Here is an 11,149-nt window from a genome sequence, read left to right on the forward strand (position 1 = left end):
CAAAGTAGAAAAGGAAAGATATACCCATTTGGATGCAGAGTTCCAAAGAATAGCAAGGAGAGATAAGAAAGGCTTCCTCAGTGATCAATGCAAAGAAATAGAGGAAAATAATAGAATGGGAAAGACTAGAGATCTCTTCAAGAAAATTAGAAATACCGAGGGAATATTTCATGCAAAGATGGGCTCAATAAAGGACAGAAAAGTATGGACCTAACAGAAGGAGAAGGTATTAAGAAGAGGTGACAAGAATACACAGAAGAACTATACAAAAAAGATCTTCATGACCCGGATAACTATGATAGTGTGGTCACACAGCTAGAGCCAGACATCCTGGTATGTGAAGTCAAGTGGGCCTTAGGAAGTATCACTACAAACAAAGCTGGTGGAGGTGATGGAATTCCAGTTGAGCTATTTCAAATCCTAAAAGATGATGCTGGTAACGTGGTGCACTCAATAAGCCAGCAAATCTGGAAAACTCAGCAGTGGCCACAAGACTGGGAAAGTTCAGTTTTCATTCCAATCCCAAAGAAAGGCCTTGGCAAAGAGTGTTCAAATTGACTTATTACTAATTTCTAATCTCTGCTTTCTTCATCTTACGTAATATATCTGTCATCTCAAAGACCTGTAGTCTTATTATCTATCCATGATTATTTACATTTTATAATCAATCTTGATATATAATAAGGAGAATACTTCCCTCTTGCTTTTACTAGAATTTTCCTGGGTATGCTCAGCTCCAAATTTGTCATACACATTTAGAATAGTCTTTGTAAAGTTCCACTAAAAAAAAACCCAACATTTTGAGGAAGGCTTTTGAAATTTTGTTCATCTTATAGATTAATTTTTGGAAAACTAACATTTTCATAACATTAAGTCTGCCTGTCCATAAACATGGTTTATATCTCTTTGGTACTCTTGAATACCACTTCACAGAGTTTTAAAATTTTTCCTTTGCAGATATTGAACATGATTTTTTTGGATTTATTTTTATGCACTTAATATTTATTTGATACAGTTCTAAATGGAATCCTCTCTTTAAATATGCTTTTTTCATTTTTGCTGCTGGAGAATAAAAATATATCTGACTTTTATGTAATGTTTATATCCATTCACCTTATTAACTGCTGCTATTTTTTCTAATTATTTTTCTATGCATTTTCTGGGGTTTGTAGGTGAATGAGAGTACATGCGAATATATCAGTTTAATGTTGTCCTTTCTAATTCTTGTGACTTTAGTTTCTTTCATTTGCTTAATGCTAGTAGCTTTAAAATTCAACACACTGTAGATTAGAAGTGATAGATATCTCTATGTCTGCATCTCTATTCTTGCCCTGCAAATAGATTCATCTGTACCCTTTTTCTAGATTCCATATACATGTATTAATATACAATATTTGTTTTTCTCTTTCTGACTTACCTCACTCTTTATGGCAGACAAAACATTGTAAAGCAAATATATTCCAATAAGAAAAAAAAAAGAATCATTGAAAGTTGAAATAAAATAAATAAAAAAAACAAAAACAAAACTAAAAAGGTGATAAATTTGCTTTCTTGTCTTGATTTTAAAGCTAATGCTTCAGAGTAATGTATGATTTTGGGAGATATATTTTTTATTAGGTTAAGGAGGTTCCTTTCTATTTCTAATGTACTAATAGATTATTATCTTGAATAGGTTTTGCATTTTGTTACATTTATGCATCTATTGAGATGATTATATAATTTTCTTTTTTAGACCATTACTGTGGAAAATTACATTACTAGATTTTATAAACTATTTTTGCATACCTGCCATAAATCCAATTTGGTCAGAATACGTTATCTTCTTAATGCACTATTTCATTATAATTTTAAACTTTTTTTTTTATTTTTTAGGAATTTTGGTTCTATATTTATGAATGAAGCAAGCCCATAATGATTTGTCTAGTTTTGGTATCATACTTTGAATTGAGGAATAATCATCCATTTCTGTTGATCAGGAAAATAGGTACAGAAATTCGTGCAAAGTTTTGTAGAACTTGTGTTTTATAACCAAAAGGACCTTGGTATTGGTTTATAGATTCATCACTGCTTCAAGTTCATTAATGATTATATAACTATTCAAAATTTCAATTTCTTCCTGTAAATTGCATGTTTTCCTTAGGAATGACAAAGAGTTGTTAATATTCTCATCTTTTTATCCTTTATACTATCTGTGATTATATTCATTTGTAATGTCGCATCTACTCTCTTCTCTAAAAATGTTAACATAGGTAACTTTGTTACAATTTTTATTAAAAGAACCAACTTTCTTGCTGTTTTTTTTAAAAATATGAATTTCTGTTTATATGTTTACTCTCTCTTCTCTTTCATTTTATTTGGTTTTATTTATGGTTTTTAGTGGACCACCTAATTCTTAGTGTGAATGCTTAGCTCATTCATCTTGAGGCTTCAACATCTTCTAATGTAAGTATTTAAGATGACAAAATCATTCAAATGACTATGTTTGATGCATTCCATGTGCTTTGATACGTAGTGTCTGCCATTAATCTTTAAAAATGTCTATTAAGAGTTTTCTTTAAATTGTGAATGATTAAGCAGAATGATTTTTAAAAATTCTGCCATAAACACTTAGAGTAGTTTTTGTTTCCTTTGATTAATCCTGAGAGATACACACTCTTTCCTGATCTATAAAAGTAGGATCTTAATAACAAGCACATTGTAGCTTTGTTTTAGAGATTCAATGAGTTAAGGCATGTAAAGAATTCACAGTTCTTGGCATATAATTGTCTATCAAAAATATTAGCTAGGATTATTTTTTAAACGAATTTCATAGGTGTCTCAGTGGTAAAGAATCCACCTGCCAGTGCAGGAGATCAGGCTCAATGCCCGGTTGGGAAGATCCCCTGGAGAAGGAAATGGCAACCTATTCCAGTATTTTTGCCTGGGAAATCCATGGATAGAGGAAACTGGTGGGTTACAGTGCATGGGGTCACAAAAGACTCAGACACGACTTAGCGACTAAACAGCAACATTTTTAAACTATTAGTTCACAAATTGTGAGTTGTGAAATTCAGAATTTGTAGAGACACTCTTAGCATGCTAAAAGATGACATGCCAGTAAATTCTATAGAAGATATTTTCTATTTAATTCTATATTAATGGAAATAGGAATTTGGAATATGCTGTTACATGGGTATATTGTTATATTTTTCCATAGCTTAATATGCCTCTCTGTATATCAGAAAACACCTTGTTCTCTCAGAAACACAAGACATAATCTACCCAACAGGTCTACCAAAGAGACAATAAAAGTCATAATAAAAGACAATAAAAGTCATACCTTAAATGAACATAAAATATTTCTGAACAATATGCATGTATACATTTATATTAATCGAATAGCTGCGATCCATAATTAAGAGCAGAAAATCGGAGAACAAAATGCTGCTTGGAATTTAATACAAATTTACTTGCATAAGTTTAAGTTACAGTTTCTATAGTAAAAATAGAAAGGTTACCCTTTCGCTTTTACAGATAGCTAATTAGTATCCTTCCTCTAGTGTGAAAATGCTCTTGCTATAAACAAGACCCCATTCTGAAGGAAATGCAAATGTCTTGACATAAAAACAATGCATTTGCTTTGTGAGTTTAGTTTTCTCTATTTGGGGCACAAACTGTAATTTTTGAAAAAATAATTTATATTTATACAGTGCACTAGTTCTCAAGGCATCTTCTTATTCACAGTCTCTTTTGATTCTCATAACTTTTGCTGAAGTTAAAAGTGAAAATGCTATGATACCCATTTCTCAGATGAAGAAACAGAAGCCTCAGTAAGTGGAATGACTTACTCAGGTTTGGCGAGTCTATTAAGTAGCAGAAGCAAGGCAAAAGCCCAGATTGCCTAACTTGCAGTCAGTGCCCTTTTTGGTACCCCTTGTTCTCAAATGTATTGTCCACTTCTTCTCTTCATGCACTTTAATCTTAATCAAACTAGCCAACCTGCTTTGTTCATGCCTGGGTATTGTGTTCTTAAAGGCAGGGGACTTTTAGAGGATACATGCCTGCGTGCTGCATGCTAAGTCATTTCAGTCGTTCCTACTCCGTGCCACCCTGTGGACTGCAGCCTGCCAGGCTCTTCTGTCCATGTGATTCTCCAGGCAAGAACACTGGAGTGGGTTGCTGTGCCCTTCTCCAGGGGATCTTCCCCACCCAGGAATCAAACCTGCTTCTGTTACATGTCCAGCCTTGGCAGGCGGGTTCTTTACTACATGTCACCTGGGACATCTACCTATTTATCTTCAGGGAGAACAGTGCTGCGTCTTCTCCCTACGTCTTCATTTGCTCTTTCCTCTATGTTTGTCTGCGTCCTAGTCTCTTTTTAGAAAGACACCAGTTATATTAGATTACGACCCACCCTAATGATCTCATTTAACCTTAATTAGCTCTGTAAAGATCATATGTCAAAATAGAATCATATTCTGAGGGAATGGGGTGAGAACCTCAGCATAAGAATTTTGATAGGAAACAACTCAGCATATAACTCTCCCTCATACACATATATTTACAATTTTTGCTTATCTATCTAGTTTCCACCTAGAGAGGATTAAACAATTTATTGTGCTAATTTTAACCTCATAAACACATTTTTCAGTATTTCTTCTTGAATTCTCTGAGGCACTTGTTTTTCATCTAGGAGTGATTTCAAGTCTTTGCTCAGAGTATCAGTCCAAAGAAAACAATATCTCACCGACAATGTTTCTTCCAGTTTTACTCTTGAGGATGGAAACGGGGGAAAAATCTAGCATTCTTCCTCTCTGTTACACCTGAATATTGGACACCATGGGGCCATCTCACCGCAGATTTTGTAAATATTTAGTTGAGTTTTGATCATAAGAGACTGAGATCTAGTCACCAGATATTCTAATTCATGTATCTTAACATTCTGAAATACATCAAGTTCAGAGAATCCTTGGTGAAAAGAATCCAGAGCCTTCATAGAAAATAGTTGTGCTGTGTTCTCTATTTTATTGTGAGAGTAGCAGCACAGAATGGTTATAGAAAAAAAAGAATTCCAAAAGATAACAAAAAAAATTTAAAGAAATGTTTCTTTTTTAACTTAGAGCTAATAAAAGAGGAAGAAAAATTTGGTGTTTCCTTTGGTAGACAAAAATGCCTCTACACTCTAAATATGAACTGTTTAGATGAAAATGCAATGTGCTAGATCTCAAAGTTCTTTTTATATTAGTTGAGAAAGTTTCAGGGTCTTCTGAAGAAGTTAAATTATTTTGTGGAACAAACCAAGGCTCTGTTTGAGAAATAGGTTGTACTTTTGCCCAGAACACCATTAAAAATAATAAACCCATCAGTGGCAAGGCTAAAATAAACTTCAGCCAGAGAGAATTGGGGGAAATTGGAATAGTTTATGTCCCATGACTATAGGTTGGCCAGATCGAAGTCCATGAGACCAAATGTTATCTCTGGAACTCTGGACATTTTCCTGGCTGTAGGCTGGGTGTCTGTTGTGCCATAAGAATTATTTTATTTTATGCCTTTATGTGTGTAGGCACAAGCAGGATTTAAGGACTCCCAGTGATACTGACATGGTTTTCCTGGAGAGAACAACTGACAGCCCATCTTGGGATTTCACTTGCAGTATTTTACAAACTTGCTCTTATTTCTAGTCTTGTATGCTCCACTTTCAAAGTCAGATAAATAAGCAAATTAAGCAACTGACCTCCCTCCTGTCAATGTGCTCTCTTACCTGCCTCAGTGAGCAATTTGCATGTGAAGTTGCCTGGATAGATTGCAGTTCAGTTCAGTTCAGTCACTCAGTTGTTTCCTCTTTGTGACCCCATCTAGCATGCCAGGCTTCCCAGCCCATCACCAACTCCCGGAGCTTGCTCAAACTCATGTCCATCAAGTCAGTGTGCCATCCAACCATCTTATCTTCTGTTGTCGCCTTCTCCTCCTGCCTTCAATCTTTCCCAGCATCAGGGTCTTTTCCAATGAATCAGTTCTTTGCATCAGGTGGCCAAAGTATTGGAGTTTCAGCTTCAGCATCAGTCCTTCAATGAATATTCAGGACTGATTTCCTTTAGGATTGACTGGTTGGATCTCCTTGCAGTCCAAGGGATTCCAAGAGTCTTCTCCAACACCACAGTTCAAAAGCATCAATTCTTTGGCTAGATTGTATGGTTAGCTTAATTTTCTGTGGATGCTCTGTATTTCCTTGCAGTGATCTTCCCTGATCACTTGTTATTATCTGAGGGTTGGCCTGGCCCCTTTCTTCTCTGTCAAAGCACTTGCTTTTATTTCACTCATTATATCCTGCAATTATTATTTTTCTGGTCTATGAATTGACCCATTTACCCTACTATAATAGAAGTTCCCGAAGTTTCCTGAGGGTTCAGGACCATGTTTTTCTTGTTCAGCTTTATAGTCTCAGTACAGTTCAGTTCAGTCGCTCAGTCGTGTCCAACTGTTTGCAACCCCATGAATTGCAGCACGCTAGGCCTCCCTGTCCATCACCAACTCCCGGAGTTCACCCAGACTCACGTCCATCGAGTCAGTGATGCCATCCAGCCATCTCATCCTCTGTTGTCCCCTTCTCCTAATATATTAAATCAATATATATTTATTAAATAATGAAGGATTATGGGAAAGTAGCCACACAGTGGAGTTTTTTAATGTGGTTGTTATATTTTTCTGATCAGTCATATTTGGTCCTTACCATAGTTTATAACAGAATTCAAGGTCATAATATCCATCTGAGGATTTCAAGGAGAACTGGTAGGAAATACTTTCTTTTGGATATGTATACCCAGGAGTGGAATTTCTGGATCACATGGTAGTTCTGGTTTTAGTTTTTTGAGAAAACTCCATACTGTTTTCCACAGTGGCCGCACCAATTTACATCTCCACCAACAGTGTACAAGGGTTTCTGTTTCTCCACATCTTTGCCAACATTTGTTATTTGTGTTCTTTTTTGATGATAGCCATTCTGACAGGTGTGAGGTTTTGATTTGCATTTACCTGATGATGTCAAACATCTTTTCATGTATTTATTGACCACCTGCATTTCTCTTATGGAAAAACATCCATTCAGGTCTTCTGTCCACTTTTTGATTGGGTTGTTTGTTTTTCAATGCTAATTTGTACTAGTTATTAATATAGTTTAGATATTAACCCTTTATTTAACTTATATGCAGAGTACACCATGAGAAGTGTTGGGCTGGAGGAAGCACCAGCTGGAATCAAGATTGCTGGGAGAAATATCAATAACCTCAGATATACAGATGACACCACCTTTATGGCAGAAAGTGAAGAAGAACTAAAGAGCCTCTTGATGAAAGTGGAAGAGGAGAGTGAAAAAGTTGGCTTAAAGCTCAACATTCAGAAAATGAAGATCATGGCATCCGGTCCCATCACTTCATGGCAAATAGATGGAGAAACAGTGGAAACAGTGGCTGACTTTATTTTTGGGGGCTCCAAAATCACTGCAGATGGTGACTGTAGCCATGAAATTAAAAGACGCTTACTCCTTGGAAGGAAAGTTATGACCAACCTAGACAGCATATTAAAAAGCAGAGACATTACTTTGTCAACAAAGGTCTGTTTAGTCAAGGCTATGGTTTTTCTAGGAGTCATGTATGGATGTGAGAGTTGGACTATAAAGAAAGCTGAGTGCTGAAGAATTGATGCTTTTGAACTGTGGTGTTGGAGAAGACTCTTGAGAGTCCCTTGGACTGCAAGGACATCCAACCAGTCCATCCTAAAGTAGATCAGTGCTGGGTGTTCATTGGAAGGACTGATGTTGAAGCTGAAACTCCAATACTTTGGCCATCTGATACGAAGAGCTGAGTCATTTGAAAAGACCCTGCTGCTGGGAAAGATTGAGGGCAGGAGGAGAAGGGGACGACAGAGGATGAGATGGTTGGATGGCATCACTGACTCAATGGATATGGGTTTGGGTAGACTCTGGCAGTCGGTGATGGACAGAGAGGCCTGGCATGCTGCGGTTCATGGGGTCACAAAGAGTTGGATACGACTGAGCGACTGAATTGAACTGAACCCATTATTGTTCATATCATTTGCAAATATTTTCTGCCATTCTGTAGGCTATATTTTCATTTTGTCAATGGGTTCCTTTGTTGTGCAAAAGCTTTTAAGTTCAAGTAGGTCTGCCTTCTTGTTTTTGCTTATATTTTCTTTGCTTTAAGAGCCAGATTAAAAAATATTGCTATGATTTATGTCAAAGAGTGTTCTGCTTATATTTTCCTCCAAGGGTTTTATAGTTTCTAGTATTCCATTTAGGTCTCTAATCCATTTTGAGTTTATTTTTGTATATGGTATTAGAGAATGTTTTAATTTCATTCTTTTAAATGTAACTGTCTACTTACTGAAGAGACTAATTCAAAAAGATACATGTTCAAAGCAGCATATTGCTAAGATGCTGCTTAAGATGGAAGCATCTTAAGTGTCTATCAACAGATGAATGGATAAAGAATAAATAAAAGTAAAGAACTACATGTGCTGTGCCTAGTTGCTCAGTCGTGTCTGACTCTTTGTGATCCCATTGACTGTAGCCTGCCAGGCTCCCCTATCCATGGGGATTCTCCAGGCAAGAATACTGGAGTGGGTTGCTATGCCCTCCTCCAGGGGATCTTCCCGACCCAGGGATCAAATCCAGGTCTCCTACATTGCAGGCAGATTCTTTACCATCTGAGCCACCATACATTGGTCTTCTATTTGTCAAAACACATTGTTAAGAAAGATAAAAGTGAAGTCACAGATTAGGAGGAAATATTTTTAAATACTTACCTGTCAAAGGACTCATATTCAGAAAAGGTAAAGGAATTCTACAAATTAACTGAGGAAAAAACACAGAGAATTCAATGTGAAAAATGGTAGAACATCCTGGAGAGGTACTAACCAACATGTATAAAAGTGTTCAACATCATTTTTTATCAGGAAAATGGAAATTGAAACCATAATTGAAAATCGCTATATGACTACTGGCATGGTAAAACCTAAAATACCTTTTAATCACCCAGAAGTGCTGTACACAGAAATATTTCAGACTAGCTTATTCTAAGTCTACTTATCCTGTGGTGTCTTACTTTTCCCGCAAAAACCACAATTGGGGCTCCTGCTTATACTTTCCCCTTACTGCTGCTTCCTAATTAACCTAGCTGCTTTCCTATGTAGTCCTATGTGGCCTGGTGTGCCCCCTTCTCTGGAGTACTGTGAGTAACAAACTATTTTTTCCAGTGGTAATCATCTCTTGATCCGCTGGCCTCACCATATCTACAAAATAAAAAACCCTACATTTTAAAACACAACAAAACAAACATAAAATGTAATAGTAGGATGTTTTTATGAATCATTCTTTTAAACAACCACACTTAGTGAAAGGGTTAGTCACTCAGTCGTGTTCAACTCTTTGTGACCCCATGAACTGTAGCCCAGTTTCCTTTGTCCATGGTGATTCTCCAGGCAAGAATACTGGAGTGAGTAGCCATTCCTTTTTCCAGGGGATCTTCTAGATCCAGGGATTGAACCTGGGTGTCCTACATTGCAGGTAGATTCTTTACCATCTGAGCCAACAGGGAAACAACACTTAATACATAGCTAATTTTGTTATTTGGGTTGAGCAGAAAGACTTAAGGCTTCCCTGGTAGCTCAGCTGGTAAAGAACTGCCTAAAATGTAGGAGACCCCAGTTTGATTCCTGGGTCAGGAAGATCCCCTGGAGAAGGTCTAGGCTACCCATTCCAGTATTCTTGGGCTTCCCCTGTGGCTCAGACAGTAAAGAATGTCTGCCTGCAATATGGGAGATCTGGGTTAGTAATATCCCCTGGAGGAGGGCATGGCAACCCATGCCAGTGTTCTTGCCTGGAGAATCCCTGTGAACAGAGGAGCCTGGTGGGCTATAGTCCAATGGTTTTCAAACAGCTGGACACAACTGAGTAACCAAGGACAGCATAACACAGCACAGGAAGAATTAAATGAGTAATCAACCAGTAATAAATAAAAACTCTTAGAGTGACTCAGAGCGTGTGACCCCTAGGAGAGCTGACGATGAGGTCTAGTTGTTCAGTCATGTCCGACTTTCTATGACCCCATGGACTGAAGTGTGCCAGGCTTCCCTATCCTTCACTATCTCCCAGAGGTCAAATGGTATAGATATAATTGAGCAGAAAAGTTTAAAACTAGCTCTGTCATGAAATTATCTTTTATAAAGCATATTTCACATAACATTTCCAGTTATTCATTGATACAGACTAGCATAGCATCATTAGAACTATTTAATATATTAAATATATTTTAATATATTTAACTATTTAATATATTATAATATCATTATAATATTTATATATTATTAATACAAAAAACAGAAGAAGCAAATCAGAGGAGGGAAGGAAAGAAGGAAGGAAGAAAGGAAGGAAAGAGGGAGGGATGGGAATGGGAAAGGGAGGAAGAAAGGAAGAAAAAGAAAGAAAGGGAATAGAAGGAAGGAAGGAAACAAGGATGAAGGATGGAAAGGAGGAAATTTTCTGGCTGACAAAATTGAGCTAACATGGGGTATTTAACATTCCAAAATATGTCCAAAATTCCAAAGCATTGTTGGACACCTGATGTCAACAAAGCCATTTACCAGGAGAGGAAGTAAGGGAATTGAGGTGGTGGGGTGGGAACGAGTGTTGAGAAGCTATTTAAAATACCAAAATGTATATTACAAATTGTGTTTGGAATGTCTCTTTCTCTTTTTCCTATCTCTTCAGGTATTATTACTTCTTATTAAATAATCTGAAATGTGAATCAGAAAATCTCACGATAGTCTTTTAAAGGTATTTGATGATTCATGAATATACACATATATGACAAAAACACCTTTTTGATTTTAGATAAAATTGTGGTCTTATTTGTTTCTGACAAGCTAGTTTAAATGTCTGAAGGTAGAATAGGTTTTCCATATTTACATCCTCAGTAGCTTGTTCTTCTACATTCCCACCATGCTTACTGAAGTTTAATTATTCAGAGAGCAGGGGAGATTGCAGCTGACAGGTATATAGTTGGGAAAGATTGACTATCAACATCTCAAAAGACCATCAGGATAAACTACTGTTCAAAACAAAGCTCATTAAACCTATTGCAGGAAGGGAGAGTGG

The sequence above is a fragment of the Bison bison genome, unplaced genomic scaffold (genome assembly GCF_000754665.1).
Source record: "Bison bison bison isolate TAMUID 2011002044 unplaced genomic scaffold, Bison_UMD1.0 scf7180017864136, whole genome shotgun sequence".
NCBI lineage: Eukaryota > Metazoa > Chordata > Mammalia > Artiodactyla > Bovidae > Bison > Bison bison.